The sequence below is a fragment of the Ischnura elegans genome, chromosome 4 (genome assembly GCF_921293095.1).
Source record: "Ischnura elegans chromosome 4, ioIscEleg1.1, whole genome shotgun sequence".
NCBI lineage: Eukaryota > Metazoa > Arthropoda > Insecta > Odonata > Coenagrionidae > Ischnura > Ischnura elegans.
In genome coordinates, this window is record NC_060249.1 from 52,650,283 (window position 1) to 52,670,445 (window position 20,163).

The 20,163-nt window shown below is 39.8% G+C and overlaps 1 protein-coding gene across 1 annotated transcript in view; it reads left to right on the top strand.

The window, feature by feature from the left end:
* The window catches only part of LOC124158137 (homeobox protein goosecoid-like), a 111,464-nt gene that overhangs the window by 52,138 nt on the left and 39,163 nt on the right, over positions 1-20,163 (top strand). The window lies entirely within an intron of this gene.

Sequence of the window (20,163 nt, forward strand, 5' to 3'; positions counted from 1 at the left end):
CATCTACGCTGAGAATAGATTAAATGTAAAATATTTTAAAAGGCCACATTCACGTCCTTCATTCGTATTTTCCAAATGTCGATCTAAATTCACGATTCAGCTGTGTGCTTCATCATCACAAAGCACACTAATTCATCATTTGATCCTGATATCATTAATCACAACTCCACTGAGTCGTAACTGCCCTTTTTTATATATCTAGCTAATGCTTTCTTTATCCGAAAAAAATTCTAAACTAACCCTGTCCTTTCACCTTTTTCTTCAGAGAGTTTCAATAAAAAAATCAGTTAATTCTTCACAGTCAAAAACACTCAAACCCACAAATAAAGATTGGCGTCTGAAATAAATGAACGCAAAGGCATTAATAATCTAAATGGATATTTTTTTCACACCGACGGCGACTTCTTCGTAAGCGATGATCTCAGGGAAATTAAACTCTGAGAATTGCAATCCCGGGATGAGGTCTGGAGGAATTCTTTGATATAGGTGGAATTCCGCAAGGAAAAAAATGAACCAATCCGACGCTATCAGGCATTAACGGAGTACGTCATTCTCTGTATTTTCATTTTTGGAATGCTCTCATTTTCGGCGCCTTTATATGACTTCGACGATGAGCTGGAAAAGCCAGTCGGGCAGTTCCCTAATCTCAAACTAGACTTTCACGGACCCTTACGCGCTTTGGCAAGGGATAAAGGTCCCTCTCTGGAACACTCCGCCCTAACCAGGGATCAGACGGGGAAGTCGTGAAACCCTGGAACTACGATTATTTCAGTCCTCTTGGCGGAAAGGATTCCCGAGAGAGCTGAGTGACTCGCACCGGATTCAGAACAAAAGGAATGAGAGAAGAGCTTACTGCTGGATGAGGATAATCAACACATTTCATAGGAATGAAAGCATCCTGAATAATACGAGGATTTCCTCGGCTAAAGGAATATATCTCGCTATGCTCCCAAGGTAAAATTGATTGAAAAATATGCCTGACAAAGGTACGAACCGACTCAAAAAAGCATTAGAGGCAACATTTCTCCCAAATATCAGCCACGAGATCCAATACATTCGCATTATCATATAACCACGAACAATGGATTCGTTTGACCTTTGGCTTCCAACGTGCGCGGCTGCAATAGAAGCGAGATACATTGAGCGTAAATAAAAAAAGAGGACCAATCGTCGGAAAATTCAAATCCAAATAGAACTTAAAAGGACGCGATGGCATACTACCGCAGTCCTTCATTTCCCTGCGTCCTTCCAAACGATTTAGTCACCTAGGTACTCATTGTATTATACCATGTTAGTCAACACGATTAACCCCTGAGATATATGAAATGAATGGTGGAGGCTGACGCGTGACTATTTATTCTGGCATGGTTAACTTTGATGCTAGACCTGATGATGCTGCAGTGCAGTGAAACAAATTGACTCATTTTTAATTAAATACTTGTAAGAAAGAGTGCAAAGTATCTTTACTTCATATCCTCCTCCTGAGATATAAGCCGTGTCCCAATTCGTTAGCCATTGGGCATCATGTATTTAGCCAGCCAGATTCTGGGCAGCCAACCACAAGGGAGCATGGATTGGGACATCCTTACGCAGGTGCTGGCAACTACTGGGCACTGGGCCAATGCAAAACGAGAGATATTCGGAATGATTTGAACAAATGATGAACAAAACTCACATTGTTAAAATGTGATGTGTCAAGTGATTTCGAGTTTTCGATGTCGGAGAAGAGTATTTTATCATGATTTCAGTATCTTAGACAACCTTCTTGTAATAGTGAAGTAGGGGTATACTTTCAAATTCGCATTTTTAGTTCCGTATTGTTTCTTAAAGAGGTGGTAGCTAAGTTTGTGGCGAAATGTTAGCGTATATTCGTTTTCATTAGTTTGCAATATTTCAATCGTCACTCAACCAAGTACTTTTTCGATTTTCTTATATTCTAGCAATTTAATTTCTAGTTTTGTATTATTAAGAACATGTCTTTTTAAACGGTTACCGTCTGACTTCCGAATTATTTTCAAAATCTTTTTAAAATTTTCCATTAGATTTTTAGCCAAGTTGTTTAAACAACTTATATTTAATGCACATAACTCAGGGTCCGGTATCATTCTTATAATCACTATAGATTTTAATTTTTGTTACTTATTCCGATTCTAATTTCTGGACTCTGTCCAATTGCATGTAATAATTGTTTATTCTTACGGGTGCTAATCCAATGTACAAAAAAGTGTTACATAAATAAGCATTTAGACATAGTTTTAAATAATTACGTATATATAAGGAGCATATAAACATTAATAAGCATTATTTAACACGTTAAAAAAGTAAAGGGTAGCAAAAGATAACATGTGATCAATATAAAAAGTTATATTATAACACATATATATAAGAAACATAAAAAGATTAATTGGCATTAAAATTAACACCGCCTTCTCTTTAACTAATTTATCCGTAATTCCTACACTTCTATTGATGCAATTTCATTATTATAAACAAAATAAAAATGACTACTTATTCGAGCAAGTCTCAAAATATCCACACTACTTGCAAGCAAGTACTATCACTTGTTGACAGCCATGATGCCCTTCCTCTGATTTCTTCCTGCAGACGCTTTGCACGCTTTGAATCATGGGAAAAGTGGGGAGAAGGATGCACTCCTTGATGCCTAAATCTGGCGGCCGCTTTAGCTGCCTAAATTCCTTCACTTATGCTGGCTAACGAGTTGGGACATCCATCAAAGATGGCGTCATGCCTAAATCCTTGGATTGGCATAGCCAAATGGCCAATTGGGACACGGCTATAGGTAATAAACACATCAAAAGCAGAATATTTTTTTATATAATCACAAAGTACGCTTCCTTTAGATACGCAGGGGCACTCATATACTACATAACTTTTATTGGCGATTTTTAACCCCTCCCCTCATAGTTGACATGTTAGCGTTTGTTTCATCCACCCCCTCTACAGAAAGTAATGTAGTACTGCACTAATCTGCCTTGCTATTTCCCTGCCCAAATTTCCGACCGCAACATTGAACACCGTAGTTTCTGTCCAATATATCATCCCAGAAGTGTCACTTTGAAATGAAAATTTTTTGTGATATTTAAAAAAAATTTAAAGATTGTTTAAAGTGTCAAAATAAAACGTAAAATACCAGTCGCATCAGTCCCCACGTTTTTTATACCCCAATAGGGAGAAAAAAGTCCATTAGTTATATCTGATGAAAAAATTCGAAACCGCTCGAATATAAAGGTAAAATGGGGTAATAGAGTTTCGGCTATTATTTTGTAACATAAGACAGACTGGCAGACTGGAGTATGACTGAACTCTCCGGTGTATTATATATACTGAAGGAAAATTGCTTAAGTTTCATGGACATAAAAGTTAGAATTGAGAAACAGACGATTCGCTTGAGGAGAGAAATGACGAGGAATGTAGAGATGAGAAGGGCGAATAATGCTATATCGTGATCCGCGTTGTACAGTACAGAACTCTACTCTTCGGAAGGGGGATGCGAGAGTTAGAGATGCGATTGCCGAGGATGGTGTAGCTGGGAAATAGAGGATGACTAATGTCGATGAGATCTAAGTACTCATTCTAATACTAAATAAAAGATCTAAATACTCGTGGAGGACAAGAAACGTTTGGGAATTTCAAGGTAAAGACGAGCTCATTGAAGCTAATATTTTTTGTTCAGGCGGAGCTTTCGGCGGGGAAAGACGTGGCGACCTGCCTTAGCTCCTCTCTAGACGTGAAAGTCATATGTGACCCCGTAAGTAATGATTGGTACCCTTAACTTCCCCGAAGAACCTGCTTACTAATTGGATCTTAAGTTTCATTATCATCATACTTAAGTCATCAATCCTAAGATTGGTTTGAGTCGTCGTCGTCGATGATTTTACGCTAAGTGCGTAAGCAGGGGAAAAATGACGATGCAAGTGTATAGGGACCAGTGTAACCTTTCCAGTGTTAGTGAAGGAGAATTAGAAAGACAGGCTTCTAGTGAGCGCGTGCAAAAGCACTCTAAATTTAAGAAGACTACATACCAACGGCGTCGGAAGCCGGGAACGGCCCTGATTGGCCCCAAAATGACACTTCAAAATTTTAAACAATTATTTTTTGAGTTTTTCACAATTATATCATTTAGCTCTTCATCCCGCTCTCTTACCCGCTAACTGTTTCATAGAGACGTATTTTTTCTCTTTTACATCCTTTATAACCTGTCATATGTAACACATTCGGGGCCGTCCCTTGCCCTTCTTCCCTTCCACTTGTCCTACGATTTTTTCATCAGACCACCATGCCTCATAATGTGGCCAAACTAAGTTGTCATGCCTTCTCCTTAGGGTTTTTAGAAGACTTCCATTTCCTGCCGCCATCTGATCATTTCCTCATTGCTTAAACGGTCGATCCATTTTATCTCCATCATTCTTCGGTAGAACAAAAATTTGAATGCTTCCACTGTTGAATTCTTTGCTGCGGGCCATATCTACTGTATTTGGGTAAAAATATTGAAAGTGTTGAAGTCTTTGTTACCTTTTCCAAAAAGAGTCTTCTTTAAGTTTCCCTGAAATTTTTTTTTTCTGGCCTATAGATGATTTTTACCGACATTATCACCTTAATTTGAATGGTAAATTTGACAATACGATGGATGTTATCAATACTTTAATGTGAAGAAGTTACCAAGCCTTAAAAATCATTAAATTGCTTCTCTGCTTGCTACTGCCCTCGTTCATACCCTGCTCCCAAGAAGAAATATACAATGATAAATCAAAAGCGAAAGGGTTTAGGGTGGATGAAAAATGTTTCCACTTTTCCCAGCAATAGTCTCTCGGATCCTGCCTCTTTCGCAATCCGTTCGAGTGCATCACCATCGACGGCGGAGTCGGAATTGACGAGCTGACGGTGGAGTGGAAGGGGAGCTGCATGAACCACTCGCCTTCCCCTCCACCCCTACCATATGCTGGGTCACAACCCCCTCCACACTCTCAACCATTGTCGAACCAAACTAATCTGGTACTTGGACGCTCAACAATTAATCAACCAGTGAAAGCCTTAAAGGTTATTTCTTTTTTGCAAATGCATTAGCAATATTCCGCAGACGTTTTAGAGTGCAATACAATTTTCATCAGGGTTGAGGAAATAGTAAATTAAGAACTTAACGTAGGCTCTCACGCAACTCAAAAATAATGAAATCACGAAAATTCGGCGCGATAAGAAAAAAATTGATCATTTATTACTCAAAAATAGTTTTTCGTGCAAGCCAAAAATACAATTACTTTAAATGCGAAGGTAAATCAAATTCAAAGCACACTTCCTCGGCTAAGAAGATCATCGAGCCACGTCTTTACTCTTTTTGGTGAAAATTAATTTCTACGGAGTAGAGACGGGAACCGTGGAACAAGCCTTAACCGGCCGTTCTCTCTCCAAATATCAGCCAACTAACAGAATGGCCACGCTACCTCAGGGGACAACGTAAGAGCGGGGGCAGTTGGCCTCAATGAAGGGAGAGAGACCTCTGGAGGGTGGAAGGAGGGTTAGGGCAGTGGTGAACGCATTTGCGGAGGGCTAATTATTTGTAAACATGGGCGAGGGGAGGGGTGTGGTGGGGGGTTAAGAGGGAGAGGGGGCAAACACAACATCGAGACCGCACTACACAGAGAGAGAGAGAGACATATACGCGCACGCACACGAAATACCTTCGCCACACGCAACGGGCGTCTATCTCTCCCGGGCATCGCGATTCCAGAAGGGATCTAAGCGAGACGAATTTGGCGAAGCAATTTGCTGGTAGAGGTGCACGCAAAGAAAACACGGCAGGCCGATGCCCCGTTCTCGCACGGCGCCCCTAGCGACGCGCGCACTTTACGCGCGTGAGCCGAAAACGTCGCTTGAGAACTCGGGTCCTTACGCGTGCAACTCGCAGTCGCTCTCGTACTAGGGTAGAGTAAGATTGTTCGTTTTGATTTATAATTATTACGTGCCTTTCCAGAAAAAAGAAGTCATAAAAAGCGAATCTTGACGAAATGCGAGACCTATTCAAGTAATAAATATTTTTTTGGGCCTTTCGAATATTCGATGATATTATAGAAATGAAGGTAGAATTGTATAGTTTCTTCCAATGTAATCGGTCCTATTTTAGTTATTCTGAATACTTATGCAGCGAGAAACTCGCAGTTTCTTAGATCTCGAACACAACTACACTGGGTGTATTGTTTGTCACTTAATAGCAGTTCGGATTTGGAGACGCGCTTTACAATTCCTCAACCATCAAGCCACGTCGTAATGAATCGAGTTCAAAGCCTGGAAAATCTATATTGTATATTTAGGAAATTGAGTAAATTTTTTTAAAATAATTATTTTAAGATAGACTGCACATAATAAGAAACTTACGAATGTTATTTGGAAAGAGAACTAATTATAAGAGGCGGCTGGTATAAAATACATCAAAAAGATACCTAAGAGTTATTAGTAAATAGCGTTGGACGGGTCTCCTGCCATCTTCCGGGGAAAACAAAATATGTGAATTAATTTTTAATGTGACCGCGAGCGGCTTGAACTACAGGAAAAACGATCATTCTAAAGATTCATTCCCATTGCGGCACTGTAATTAAATTTTAGCATTTGAGCCCCAAATTATTTCCCCTGAAAACGCAATAAATTTACGTCAACACACCTACCTGCGTTAAATACCTACGTAAATGATTCACATATTTTGTGTCTGTTGCGAGGAAGCGGCTGATAATTCCAAACCCGCGATTTGAGAAGCAAGATGAATGGACAGGTAGATGGACATCTGTGACGCCCGATCGGTTGCCATCTCAGCACTTGGCGTGAATCGCTTGCGTGCGAACTATCACGATTTGAACAACGCGGGTGTAAGGCTCCGGGCGCTTGCATAAGGACAGTCAATCGAGTAGTGGGGTTAAGGCCGAGGGCTAAGGACGGAGAGGGGAGCGGAGCCAACACTGATTTACGAAACTCGGCGCAGGGCAACATTCGCCAGCCGAGATTCAATTACTACGGGTCGGAGGGCGTTGGACGGGCCCCCCTGCCAGCTTCCGGGGATGAGATGCCATGGCGGGAGAACACCAAACGCGGCACGAAATCACTCGCAAAATGTGGGACGCCTTGTCCCCCTCGGGGCGCGAGGATTCGAGTGCTTCATGCTCGAGATAGGGTACCTTATCTGACAAGGTTTTTCATCACAGATTTATAATGAACTGACGATGAATTCATTAATCATTAAAGGTGTTGTCTAATAGGTTAATGTAGGTTTACATGCAACATTTACATTTACATGCAGGTTTACATACAACGGCCAGTCAACTCCCACGCGATAGTTTCAGAGATTCAACGCAATTCAGAGAGAGGAATAGCTTCAGAGATTCAGCGGACAGATTTCCTGTGTTCACAATAATTAATCTCTGCCTTCTTCTGAAAATAAGCCGAAGCCCTTAAAAAATCAACATCAATGACTTCAATATTTTTTGCCACGTTGAAATTCATCGTTATCACGAGATATCAATACAAATCCTCGGTGGCGGCGGGGTAAAGTCGTCGACTGTCAATCCGAAGGTCGTGGGTTCGAGTTCCGCCTGGGTAATTTACTCTCATCCTGGGTATGGACGTGTGTGAATGCCCTACATTGTTTAATTGTTAATGCCCCCATTGTAAAGACCGTAAATGTGCTGTTTATGGGGTGATGGGAATAAATAAATAAAAATAAATAAAGGTTGGTTGGACGCAATTCTCCGTTTCGCTCTCCTATCTCCTACATTTTTCATATTTACGTATGCCTTATCTTTTAGATTATGGATCTAAAAGATAAGGCATACGTAAATATGAAAAATGTAGGAGATAGGAGAGCGAAACGGAGAATTGCGTCCAACCAACCTTTATTTATTTTTATTTATTTATTCCCATTACCCCATAAACAGCACATTTACGGTCTTTACAATGGGGGCATTAACAATTAAACAATGTAGGGCATTCACACACGTCCATACCCAGGATGAGAGTAAATTACCCAGGCGGAACTCGAACCCACGACCTTCGGATTGACAGTCGACGACTTTACCCCGCCGCCACCGAGGATTTGTATTTGTATTTGTAACTCATTCGGAGCCGTCCTTTGCCCGTCAACTTATCATTCGACGATAAACAGACCCATTTCAATGTTAGCCGCTCCCAAATTTAAAATTCTACATTCGTACTTTCTAGAATGAAAACTTTTTATATTTGAGGAGCAGGCAAACTGTGGCAAAGGTTTTCTCCATGCGACCTGAAATTTAAATATGATAGCGTTAGTTTTAAACGCATAACGCATCTCGAAAAATGCAGAATACGAACGGTCGAGAGTTTGTGATGTATCCTCTGAATTCAGTCTTAAATGGAATATGTTGTGAGTCACTCCGCCCTGTTTTCCCACGCATGTCGAATTCCCCTTTTTAAATTGCAATAAGACCTTTATCAGATTCAATTAAATACATTAACCCAATAAACTTTGTTTCCCTTTCTCGCTTACCTACGTATGATAGTTTTAATTCAACTAAAATGTCTCGCGCTTCAAGAATTTGCGAAAACCTTTCCTATTCGAATTCCGATCCTACTTTGCATCAGCAGGAAAATTTACATATAAGTGATATAGGATATATAATAGCTTAATATAACCGCTGATAAATCGTGAAAATTCTCTGAAAACGTCGTAAACAAATGAAGACAAGTAAATAGGAAATTTGACGACACGAATGTTTACTCGTTTAATTAAACCATCGCAGGCATGCAAAATAAAGAGCAAATTCCTCCGCGCATGGTGGTTTTAGGCGGGTGACAAATGCCTCAGGGCTCAGCGGGAGGTAATCTCAGCCGCTCTTCAACCTACTCTGTTTCAATTTTCTCGACCGAGGCTTGCAAAGCTCACCACAACAACAGCTCGCTAAGTTATTAAGCAGGACTTAGCTACCAACGTCGACAATACCTCTTGTCATGAATCCACGAAACAACTATAACAAAACAAAACGTATGCGTTGTAAATCCTGAGTAATGGGAATTGGGATCATACATCCGAAACACCGAGATGATCCAAATTACTTTTTAGGATCTTCTCCACAGTGTGATTCGATCTTCGGGTATTTTCCTCATACTTTTCAGCGAGGAAGAAGGGATTTATTAAAAAATAATGTGTAAAATACGATATCTCCAGCGAAACTGTTCTCCCACGGCTTTAAGTAATCCTCCATGTTAGAAGCTAGTCAAAGAGTCCGGGTTCTGGTCCTTCCTTATCGCCATCAACCAACCAACCAGTGCGGATACACCAACTGCTCTGAATTCATACATCACGATATCAAATATGCGTTTGGGCATGAGTAATATGCGTCATATGAACCGCAGCATGAAAAGGAAACGTAACTAGATTTTTTACCAGGCCCAAGAAAATTTTTCCACAGGAGAATTCCGGCTTAAATTATTATTTAGTGATGACACAACGGTAATATAAAATTCGAACAATGAGTGGAAAATGAGAAAATATACATCATTAATTACACCCAAGTCAGGAATGCAGAAATAAGTCTATAATATCGAATACAATAACGTATAATGTTACTGCTACACGTAATGCAGCATAAAATTACTCTATATGGTACTGATTACTGTAAAATTGTTTTATATATAGGGCATTGGCTTAAACCTATGGCGAACAAGGATGTCTCAGAGGGATTAAGTGGGATTAAGTAACCGCATATTTAGTCGGCATGTCCATGGGAAGCGCTAATTAATCAGGTAGGAATTAGAATGAAAGCACCATATCTTGACATGTTAAAGAAAAAAACCCAGATTCATCTCTAGCTACTAACCAGGATGTTGAGCGACGGTGAGACATTGTCGCAGAACGAAAATAAGAGCTGAAGGAAGACATTTTACAATTATTACTAAAACTCCTTTACTCGTAGAAAGTATTTTGCCTTATTATTAGCATCAACCGTACTAGAAAGATACAAAAAACATTCTGCTTTAAGGACTTAGAGCAAAGGTCTTCAACCCGCGGCTACCAGGGTCGCAAGCCGCCCGCCGGCTGATTTCTTGCGACCCCTAGATGCTAAAGAAAATATTGTACCGCGAACCAAATATCGTCACACTAGTCAAAAATAAACAATGCCAAAAATCGCATTGATTGATTGTTCTTTTTAACCTATAAACATTATTTCACTTTGAAATTATATGTTTTTTATTTTATTGATGTGGTGGTAAAGTGGCGTGGAGTATTGTGAACCTCCGGACGATGTGAACTCGATTTTTGGCCATTATATTAAAAAAGGTTGAAGGTACCTGACTTAGAGGATCTCTACCAAAAGTCTCAGTGAAGGGAATCTAAATACGCTTAACTATTTGCGTTTAAATTCCACGTCACCTTGAGACGTCCTAATTCAGGCGGCTTGGAATTGGTAAAGATCTGGATAGACGGCGCTGATATGAGACCGCCCACCGCCTCCGGCTGTAGATTATCCCCTCAGGTATCCCATGAAATTCTCACGCCGCACGCCTTCCAAAACCCACACGCACCCACCCACTACAATCGATTCCGAACCGGGCCTCAACGCTTACCTCCAACACCCTATCCTTCTCACCTCTTCGGAAGGAGCTTTAGCCTACCACTCTCGTTCCCCACCTTACGACGTTCCCCACCTCCTTCGGCTTCTCCCCAGCCGAAGAAAGGTAAAAGATGAAATCGAAAATGCGGCTTCCACTGAAAAAAAAATCTCTTCCTCCTCCACTATAGCACATTCCCATTTATCATATCATCGCAAAAAAAGGGGACGAAGACTTGTGGGACTTCTTTCATTTACATACACACCCATCGCCACTCAAGGAACAGGAGGGGAAGAAACGAGAGAACGATATGTGTGGGAGGGTGAGAGAAAATAAAAAATTATATATTTATTAAAAGATGAGATAAATTACATTTTTTTATTCAATAACAACACTCCCTCTTACCTCCCTTACGTTGCTCCTTCAAGTCTTCCCTCTTGAAAGACGGAGAGAAAATTATCATTTCAAAGAAACCAATCAAAGAGTGAAAAAAATGAGGTGGGGAATAAGGAAGAGCGTTACACCGTCGCTGATCTTTTTGGCTTCCGCAAGAGGACTCCGACGCGGCCATAAAAAATAACCGCAACAGGACTCTCCTCCCTCCCGGGACCCTTCCCTCCCTTCCGACACGCGGACTACCTTTCGCTCCCCTCCGAAGAAAGCCCAACCCTGAGACGCCTGCTTGCCTTCCCCGACCACCCACAAGCGGGCCCATTCTCATCTTGCGACCCCAAACACTCCGACCCCTAACCCAGTGCACACCCACCTGCGCACCCACCCTGTTGCGCCCACATCAGTAATGTCTCCCTAACGTAAATACAAAACGTCTCCCAACCTCCACACCTACCGCGTAATTCGATGGGGTAGTCTACTCGCCGAAATCTTAAATAATTAGATGAACTGGGTACTTATATCCCTCGGTAGTTACAAGTAGAAGGAAATACGAGTTAACGACGTAAAAATATATATATATCTCCCCCATTCCAGCCGTTCCTTCTTGCTTGAAATGAAAAGTAGTTGCTCTTTTCCACGATAATTAAATCGTACGACGCCTTTCGGCTAACCGAAGCTCTGAAAGCTGAAACGCGTCATAAGCATTAAATAATTGCGGTATAGTACAACAACCTTTCGTTTCAATACGTCTAATTTCCACTATATCACGCCTGTATCGGTTGAACTTGTTCCCTCCAGAGTTTAAAATTTAAAAAATCACAAAATTTGCTGCCCACATTTAGTGAGTTTGTGACGTCATTAAAGTTCATATGCATGTATTCGTTCTAAGAGAGCTTTTCAACATGGGAAAGAGCCTCTCATAGGAGTGTAAACTACAACGAACCCATCAAGATCGATACTCGAGGTCAAGAAGTGCCCGAAAATAATTTTTTTCCTGGTTGAATTGCTATATATCTTAGCAAAAAAACCCAAGAGGAAAGAATAAGGTATTGTCTATTTGCAATTCTCTCATGCCATTCCCGAAAATCGCTTGGAAAAGTTAGGAAAACCTTCAAAACATAAATCTTTTCCAGGTTCCGGATAGGAAATTAAATCTGTCTTTTCAAAAATGTAATTTTCATTCCAAAGAATGACGCTAATAATAATGTATTAACGACAAAGCTCAATAAACGTCGTACTATTGGCGTCACCGCCTCCAACATTTCCGCTTGTTCTATTTTCATTCTATCATAGACTGATTATAAGCCGTAGAAAATTTACAGTATTAACCAGTATATTGCCTCACTGTTAATTAAACAATATTTGACCATTTGCTTATGCAAGATATCATCAAGATAATTTATAAGGCGACCTAAATTGGTATAAAATTAATATTTAGAATTTTAAATGTCCGTGTTCGGAGCGTATATACACGCAATTTTCACCCCCGAAAGGAATTAAGAACTTGAAGGATTATCATCTGGCAGTGTTGTTCATTCATTCTGAAAGAATATAAACAAAACACTTTTTTCCATAGCTGATTTTGCGATCCGTGCAGAGGGCATTAATTAAAGAAATACATTGGCTATCTAAATTTCGTGGATATCCACGACACATGGAACAGAAACAAATATTTGTATACCTTAACCGATTTAGTAAGTTTTCCGCTCGCAACCAGTTGTGTTGACGAAACTAAAATTGGAAGAGGCTTACGCAAGGAAAATAAACAATAAAAAGACATCGGAAGACTTTGTTTACGCAAAGAATAAACAGCTCGGATCATTTAATCCTGAAACGATTGGCGAACGTATTTTATTTTGGAACACCAGTTTCATCCATCACGATTGTCTCTATTGTTTTAGCCTTTCTGAAATTCAATTTGCACCTAGTTTTTCTTCGCATTCATGCCAGCACCTATAAATTCTTTCGTGCCTTAACTTCTCTCTAACTTTACAATCACTAATAACGAAAATTTAGACTTCAACAGATAAGATTTGTACAGAATATAAGGAAATAAATCCAATGTAAAATTTACATAAATATATAAAAATAAATCACATTTATTGGTTGAAGTAATATAACTCGTAAATAATGAGTACAGCCACAGATATACAAAGTCAAATGCCAAAAAAAGTCAACGTCAATAATTTTAGAAAGTGTAATTCAAGAGCTTTAAATTACTTACCTAAATTAATAAGTTGTGAGGTAAAGAGAAATGTACTAAGTCATAAATCATTCTGTTCATGCACATTCTCACGAAGCCAAGTAATTAAAACCACAGTTTCACTACCGCCGGCGCATCGCATCAAGTAATTCACTCGAGGTATAAGGCGTTCTTTATCAAATTAGTCACCTGCGTTTCTACGCGGTTTAATTGATTATTTTCTGGTCCCAAAATACATAATGAATAAATCAAATATTTAATGATAATTATAATCGTATTTTTCTTTAAAAATCATCCATTCTAATTGTGCAAGAATTTTATCTTAAAACGGAGGTCACGTAAAATCACCTCATACTCCCATGAAAAATGTGTGCAAGGCATCTCCTATGTCCCCCAATTTGCAAAGAATCGATGTTTTACTACTATGATGATAATTGTCCAAGATTAAAAACGTTAACAAGATGATAGTAATATTTCAAGACACCTTCGAGTTTCCAGTAATGAAAAAAACATCCTTTTCTCCATAAAAATGGGATACTATCCAACAACAATCATGCATGTGATATTATGTTCTTCATCAACCAAACAGGTTAATTAATCTATATGAGCATGTTTTTGTGATGCATTCCGTAAAAAATATGTATATTTCGCTCGTAATACTACATTGATTAACAAACCATTTTCGTAAAGTTGAGTATCGAAAAATATAGGCTCTATTTAGAGGTGGCTAATAAGGAAGCGAGTTGTTTTTCTGACTCTTACATAATAATGGCCTTCAAGCCACCTCTAAAGAGAGCCATAAGGTACAAGATGTGACATCTAATAATTTTATAGAAAGAGAATTCTATATACATTGCTAACCAATCGATCGAATGCCATGCAACCTCACACAGTCGTAAAAACTAAAATGGATAGAACAGAATAAAAATACCCTATGATGAGATCACAGATAACCAACACACAGTATTTGTTAAGAAAGGTGCTGGACACCGCAGGGGTTGCACCATATCTACTGCTTCCGGTGAAAATTTAATGCGCTTATCCTGGCTCCGCCATCTTATGATAATAAGAAACATTGGTAATTAGTGGTACTATAGAGTAAGGAAATACTTTCTCTATGGTAGTACCCATCGTAAGTGTTTTAGCGCCGGTGATTGCGAATTACGGCGGCTGCATATTCATGCATTCATTACGCCATCGTACCTCGCTTAACAAATACTTAATAATAACCATGCAGGTTGAAGCAGCGACCGCTGCGAGGCGTTATTTCTATCTTAACATGAGAGCACCATCTAAAGCGAAAGAATAGTTCATAAAATTTAGGCGCGGTAAGCGACAGTCTCGCGCACATGCAATCAACGACGTGAGCCCGCGGGCACCACGAATAGAGAGAAGGAGGGGGTGACAAGCATCACGGAAGTGGGCTTGCACCACAGCAAGCTCTCGGGAGCCAAGAGGACGGAATTCCGACGAGTCGCCCCTGGGGCATTTATGGTAATGTCCGTAATAGCGTTAGGGCGGCGACGACACGGGAGTTCAATCTTGCGATCCGCCGTATATACACACGGGGGCGACCGACGACCGTTCGCCACACCCCGATCCCTTCCTCTCCAAATAAGACGTCCATATTCAACTCTGCTCCCGCTCCCCTTTCCACACGACAATCGAAATGCGACACCCTATATTTCCTCCTGCACCTCAGTCGTCAGCAAGGCTGGATCCAGGATTTTTCTGTGGAGTGGCACAAGGGTCTGACAGGCAAACGAACTTATACTTGAGAATAAAACAAGATACAAAAATTAGTGTACGAAATATTCTTTATTTTAATATGAAAGTTATGAATATAAAATTAAATGATTGAGGGCCCGTAATACACAAAACAAAATAAACGTAATGATAACCGTATTAAAATTTTTGTCCATTTTTTAAACGTATGGAGGGGGGGCACGTGTTCCCCCCCAGTGGGCTGAAATCGAAAAAGACCGGTCAAAAATAAAATATCGACTTTTTCATATCGCACCGGGGATAATATATCAGCATTTTATAACACCCAGTGTACGTAAAACCGATGCTATTTTTTTAATACATTTTTTTTATTTTCATGGCTCGCCAAAAAATAAAAATCTATGAAATATTGAGTGCACGAATTTTACGAAATATTTCAGTGTCTGTTCCCCAAGTAATGGATTACGATTAATAATCCGGAATTTATAAGAATGTTTGTTGATATTACTATCCTTTTCGTTAATAAGAAGCGATATTTAGTTTTAGCCAATTATTTTTTATTGACTTACTGATTTCTTGAAAATATCATCGTTTTTCGCTATTTTTTTACCTGATGCAAGATTGAAAGTAGTTACCGCCGCTTGCCGCTCCAGAGACATTTACTCCATGAGGTAGAGTGAAGTCTATATTAGTAGATACAAAAGAAAAATCTTGCCCCAACTTGCGCTGATTTTTTCGCAGCCGCGTCACTGGTAAGGGAATTAAACGATAAATAACCAATTGGGGACGAGATAAAGCCTAAGTAAGATAAATAAGCTAGATATTAAGCTGCATAGAATCGTTATCGTGGGTAATTTAGAGCACATTATAAAAAATCAGGCACCTTAGTAAATGTTTCAGGACGGCATTTTAATCAACCACCACTTTTCCAAGCCGTGGAGCAGACCCCTCTTCTAGAAATCAAATTAAGGCAACTATACTGATTTCCCAATAAAAACTCTGATTGTAATGACATTAACAATAAGAAACTAGTGGGAATTCCGTCATGAGAGCGAGGGAAACACGAAGAAAGACATTGATGCAATGAAAATATAAATATGAGTTTCCAAGATGTGATAACAGTGAATGCACTAGCTTGATTTCTCCTACGCTAAGAAGGACCAACCTTTTCGGTGGAATATGAGAGCGAAGAATGCACGTGGACAGGATAAAAGTGCACACAAGCGGAAATATTCGAAATACGGTGCTATCGAAGAATGAAGAAGATAAAAAGGATCGACCGAGAAAACAGAACTTAGAACTGTTGAGATGAATGAGAGAAAATAATAGAATTCTAATAATCCTAGGGAGAAGACGAAGACGTCAACTTCATCGGCGACGTCTTCAGGCATGATAGCCTGATGAAAACAATCGTTGACGGACAAGAAGAGGGGAAGAAAGGCAAAGACGGGGCCCGAATGAGTTTCATAGGGCAAGTTATTATGGACGTAAAATAGAAGGTACACATAAATATGAAAAAGTTATTAGATAGACGAGTGGAGTCAAACCAATCTTCGGTTAAGGTAAACTCTTCTCGGGACTCCCACCGGGTTAAATTATCCGTATTAGCCAACGTTTCGACTTCCGATTCGGGGCTCATCCTCTCGAGTTTACCTACATAACTCGCCGGGAAAGCATCAAATCTTATTTCACCAATATTCGGTTTGTTGGCTTAATATGATGACTGATGTTTAAAATTGAATTCTAGTTTAGAACGGCCTATAGAGCAATTATTTTTCTACATGCCATCTTCACCGGTCAAAATTCGGAAATGAACGCAACGGGAGAAGAAGAATCTGAAGAGTAGCTGCATTAGTGCGGGGGAGGAGCATTAGGAGGGAGTGGGGTGATTTTTGGGGGTGAGAGCTTATTCCTTGGAAGGGGAGAAGCAGATGGCGCCACGCGAAAAAAGGTTTGAACTGGGATTATGTGTAGAGTGAGGGGAGGAGGGAGGGGATAAGCCGTAGAGGCCTGGACGCAGAGGGGGAGGAGGGTGGGTGACTTGAAGTGTGAACGGGGGCAGAGTATTCCTTCGGGCTTTGGTGACTGACAGGGATGCCAACCCTAAGAAATTCTTCAGGTAAGATGCATATGATAAAATGCCTCCTTGAAAAATATTCATTTCCAAATACCGGAAAGTGTTCATCTTGAATACCGTATGGCCCTTATTTACAAAGAAAGAATGACAGTATTAGATTCAACCAATAGGGCAGTAGCCCTATAATTGATCACTCCTTAGATTCGGAGACGATTTTTATCGTGGATACATAACAATTAATGTTTACTATTATTACTTCTGTAAGGAATCTGGCATTCAACTGCCGAATGATCAACAACAATTGCAAGATTTAGCATTCGACATTAGACAATTTCAGCTATTTATTTTCTAAAAGAAACTCCGGTTAAGCTAGCAAAAATCTCGAACGATAACAAATGAAAGATCGTAATGAAGGTTCAAGAAGTTTCATGAAAATGAAAACTGTCATCTTCCAGAAAATCTTCTATAAATTTATTCTAACTTGGTATAAATCCTGTAAGAGCAAATCAACAAAGCCTTTACTTCAACACTTGAAATATGAAATGAGAATATACAGTAACTATGCCATTTATTCCTCAATGACGAGTAATCCCGTTTGAAACACCACATGTGTCGTGAACTCTAACATCCTATGCAAGACGATATTAGTTGAATCAGGTAGTAATGTCATGAAAATAAAAAAAAACGCTTTATAAAAGAGTCAACATATTACCAACTAAACCTGACTTTGGCAAAAATTTAACAGCAAGTCTTACTTAGCATGTCCTCTTCCGACTTCCAATCATTAACTCGAAAAAATAAAAGTGACTTTCTGCGCAGTATTTTAAAGATATAAAAATGACAGGTAAAAAGGCTTTGCTCAAAATACTATCGACTAAGTGTTCTCCCAATGAAAAAACAGCTTTCGGGACAAATGCACAACGCTCAATTGCAAAGATAAAAGCCTTGACTTGAAATCATCGCGTTTGAAAAGAATTTCATCATCGTATGCGAGCACTAAACCTTCAATTCAAAGAGAATATCAGGAAGTCCCCCAATCAGTTGGCAGCGGGAATCGCGAGAGAAAGATGAGGAGGAAAGGCACGAGGAAGAAGAGGAGAATGTAAAGAGGATACACTCGCGAGAGAGGGGAGGTGGGATTATCCTCGGCTGGGGTTATATGCGTGCGTTAGCCTCCGGGTTAGCTTCCTAGAGTGTGACTGCTGAATGTGTGAGTGTGGAGACACCGTGTTTGAGACTTCGCCGCTGACGGGATCCGAGTGGGGGGCGGCGGCGAGGAAGAGTGGGTATTCATGTAATGAGGCGTTATTTCAACGGATTTGCGGCGGAGTAAGAGGGCGGAGGATGCCGGGGGGAGGATTTAAGAGGGGGTAGGGTGGGATGGGGAATTAGAGAGGGAAGGGGGAGGGATAGGAGCCGTACTAAAAGAGGGGGAAGTTGCAGTCGGAATGGGTTGGCAACTAAACGGACGGCTTGAGATGAGCGGGTGGGAATTTAAAGAGGGATAAGGAACGAAAAAATATCACCTTTCCTGCAACGTAAGAGGTCGAGGGTTTGATTCCCGCCTACGTAGGTTGCCCCAAACCAGAGCATGGATATTCGTGTATGTTGGATTATTAACTTAAAACTCCCGTTGTAAAAGGCCAATGGTGCTGTTTTGGTGGTACAAGAATAAATAAATAAACTTTTGGGCGTTGCATAGATTTAAAATCCACCGGACCAGGTCATTTTCAATTACAGTTTTCTAGTCAAGTCAAAACGCGTCGTATATTAATAACTATATTTGTGGAAAAATTCCATCTCTCTTTTACATTAAATCAGGATGTCATTGCACTACATCTCGTCTGGCTCAGTTACTTTTACAAGCCATTAAATTGCATCGAGAAAATAAAAAAAATTGAGGTGAGTGTTGAGAGAGATTTGACACGCCGAGTTCGACCTATCATTGAAGTAAGACCTATATTGTTCGAGGAAAAAAAATCTCATTTCGCCGTATTTTTGGTCCTGGAAATATATAATGGTATAATTACCGGTACCATGGACTAAAAATTTGGTAACATGGTGTCGTAAAAATCTGCGACATGATACAAAGATGAATTACTTTCGATTATCATTGACATGGATATTTACATAGTTTAGCTGGCTACCGCCATCAAGAATGAAGGTCGAATAACAATTGTGAAAATCAATAGAAAATAACATAGGAGAGAAAAGAGTGTTAGGATTTAGTTACATACTAAGGGATCTGGAATGTGAGATGCATCGCTGCAACGAGCACTGCACTCACGAGATTACGCACCACGATATTTAGACATCTGGCTTTGTCATATTTACGGTCACATGAAAATGTAAAATTAGATTCGATCGGTGGCTTTCGACTCGAGCGGTCCAAAATTATCATCGTAAGAGAGGTAAAACATTTCACCATTTCCGTAGGATTAGGCTAGTCTCCACATCGTTTTACGATGAGCAAAAGGGAAAAATAGATTCGATCGCAACGTAGAGTAAGTCTTGAGAAGTAAATACACCAACGAAAATAACTTAGTACGCAGTTGCACCAGCAGCAGTTTTCAAACGAATAAGTTCCAAGTAAACCCTTTAGTTAAGTTAACAGTTTAGTAAACATTTTAGTTAAGAATACACAAGAGCTGTTTTTAAAATTACTTACTTTTCATTTGCGCCGAAAGAGCGCGCATAATAGGAATAATTTATCGATGAAATACACGATACATTATTTATCTTCTTATTTGATTTCGATCATTAAAAAAATTCCCATTCACAAGAGACGCATCTAATGATTAATCACATGACACCACATCAGTGTTATGAGTCAGAGTACATATTAGCCCTCGGGCCAAAATCCATTAATTTAAAAGAGTCGCAATACTTACATGATATTAAATTTCTGACCTCCTTCAAACGTGCAACACAGAGAAATTCGCACGAGAGCATGCAAATATTTATGCTCACACTCAGTGACGCAATGGCTGAACCACTAATTCCCATCACGAGGAAAAACACGACCCGCATTGCTTACGGGAAATTCTGGTAATCTAAATCGTAGGAAGCATCGCAACCATGATTCAACCATTCATGCATGCCTGCATTGATACACTATGCAAATACAGAATATTCCGGTTAATTGGGACATATCGGGACTTGTGCACTTTGTCCCAAT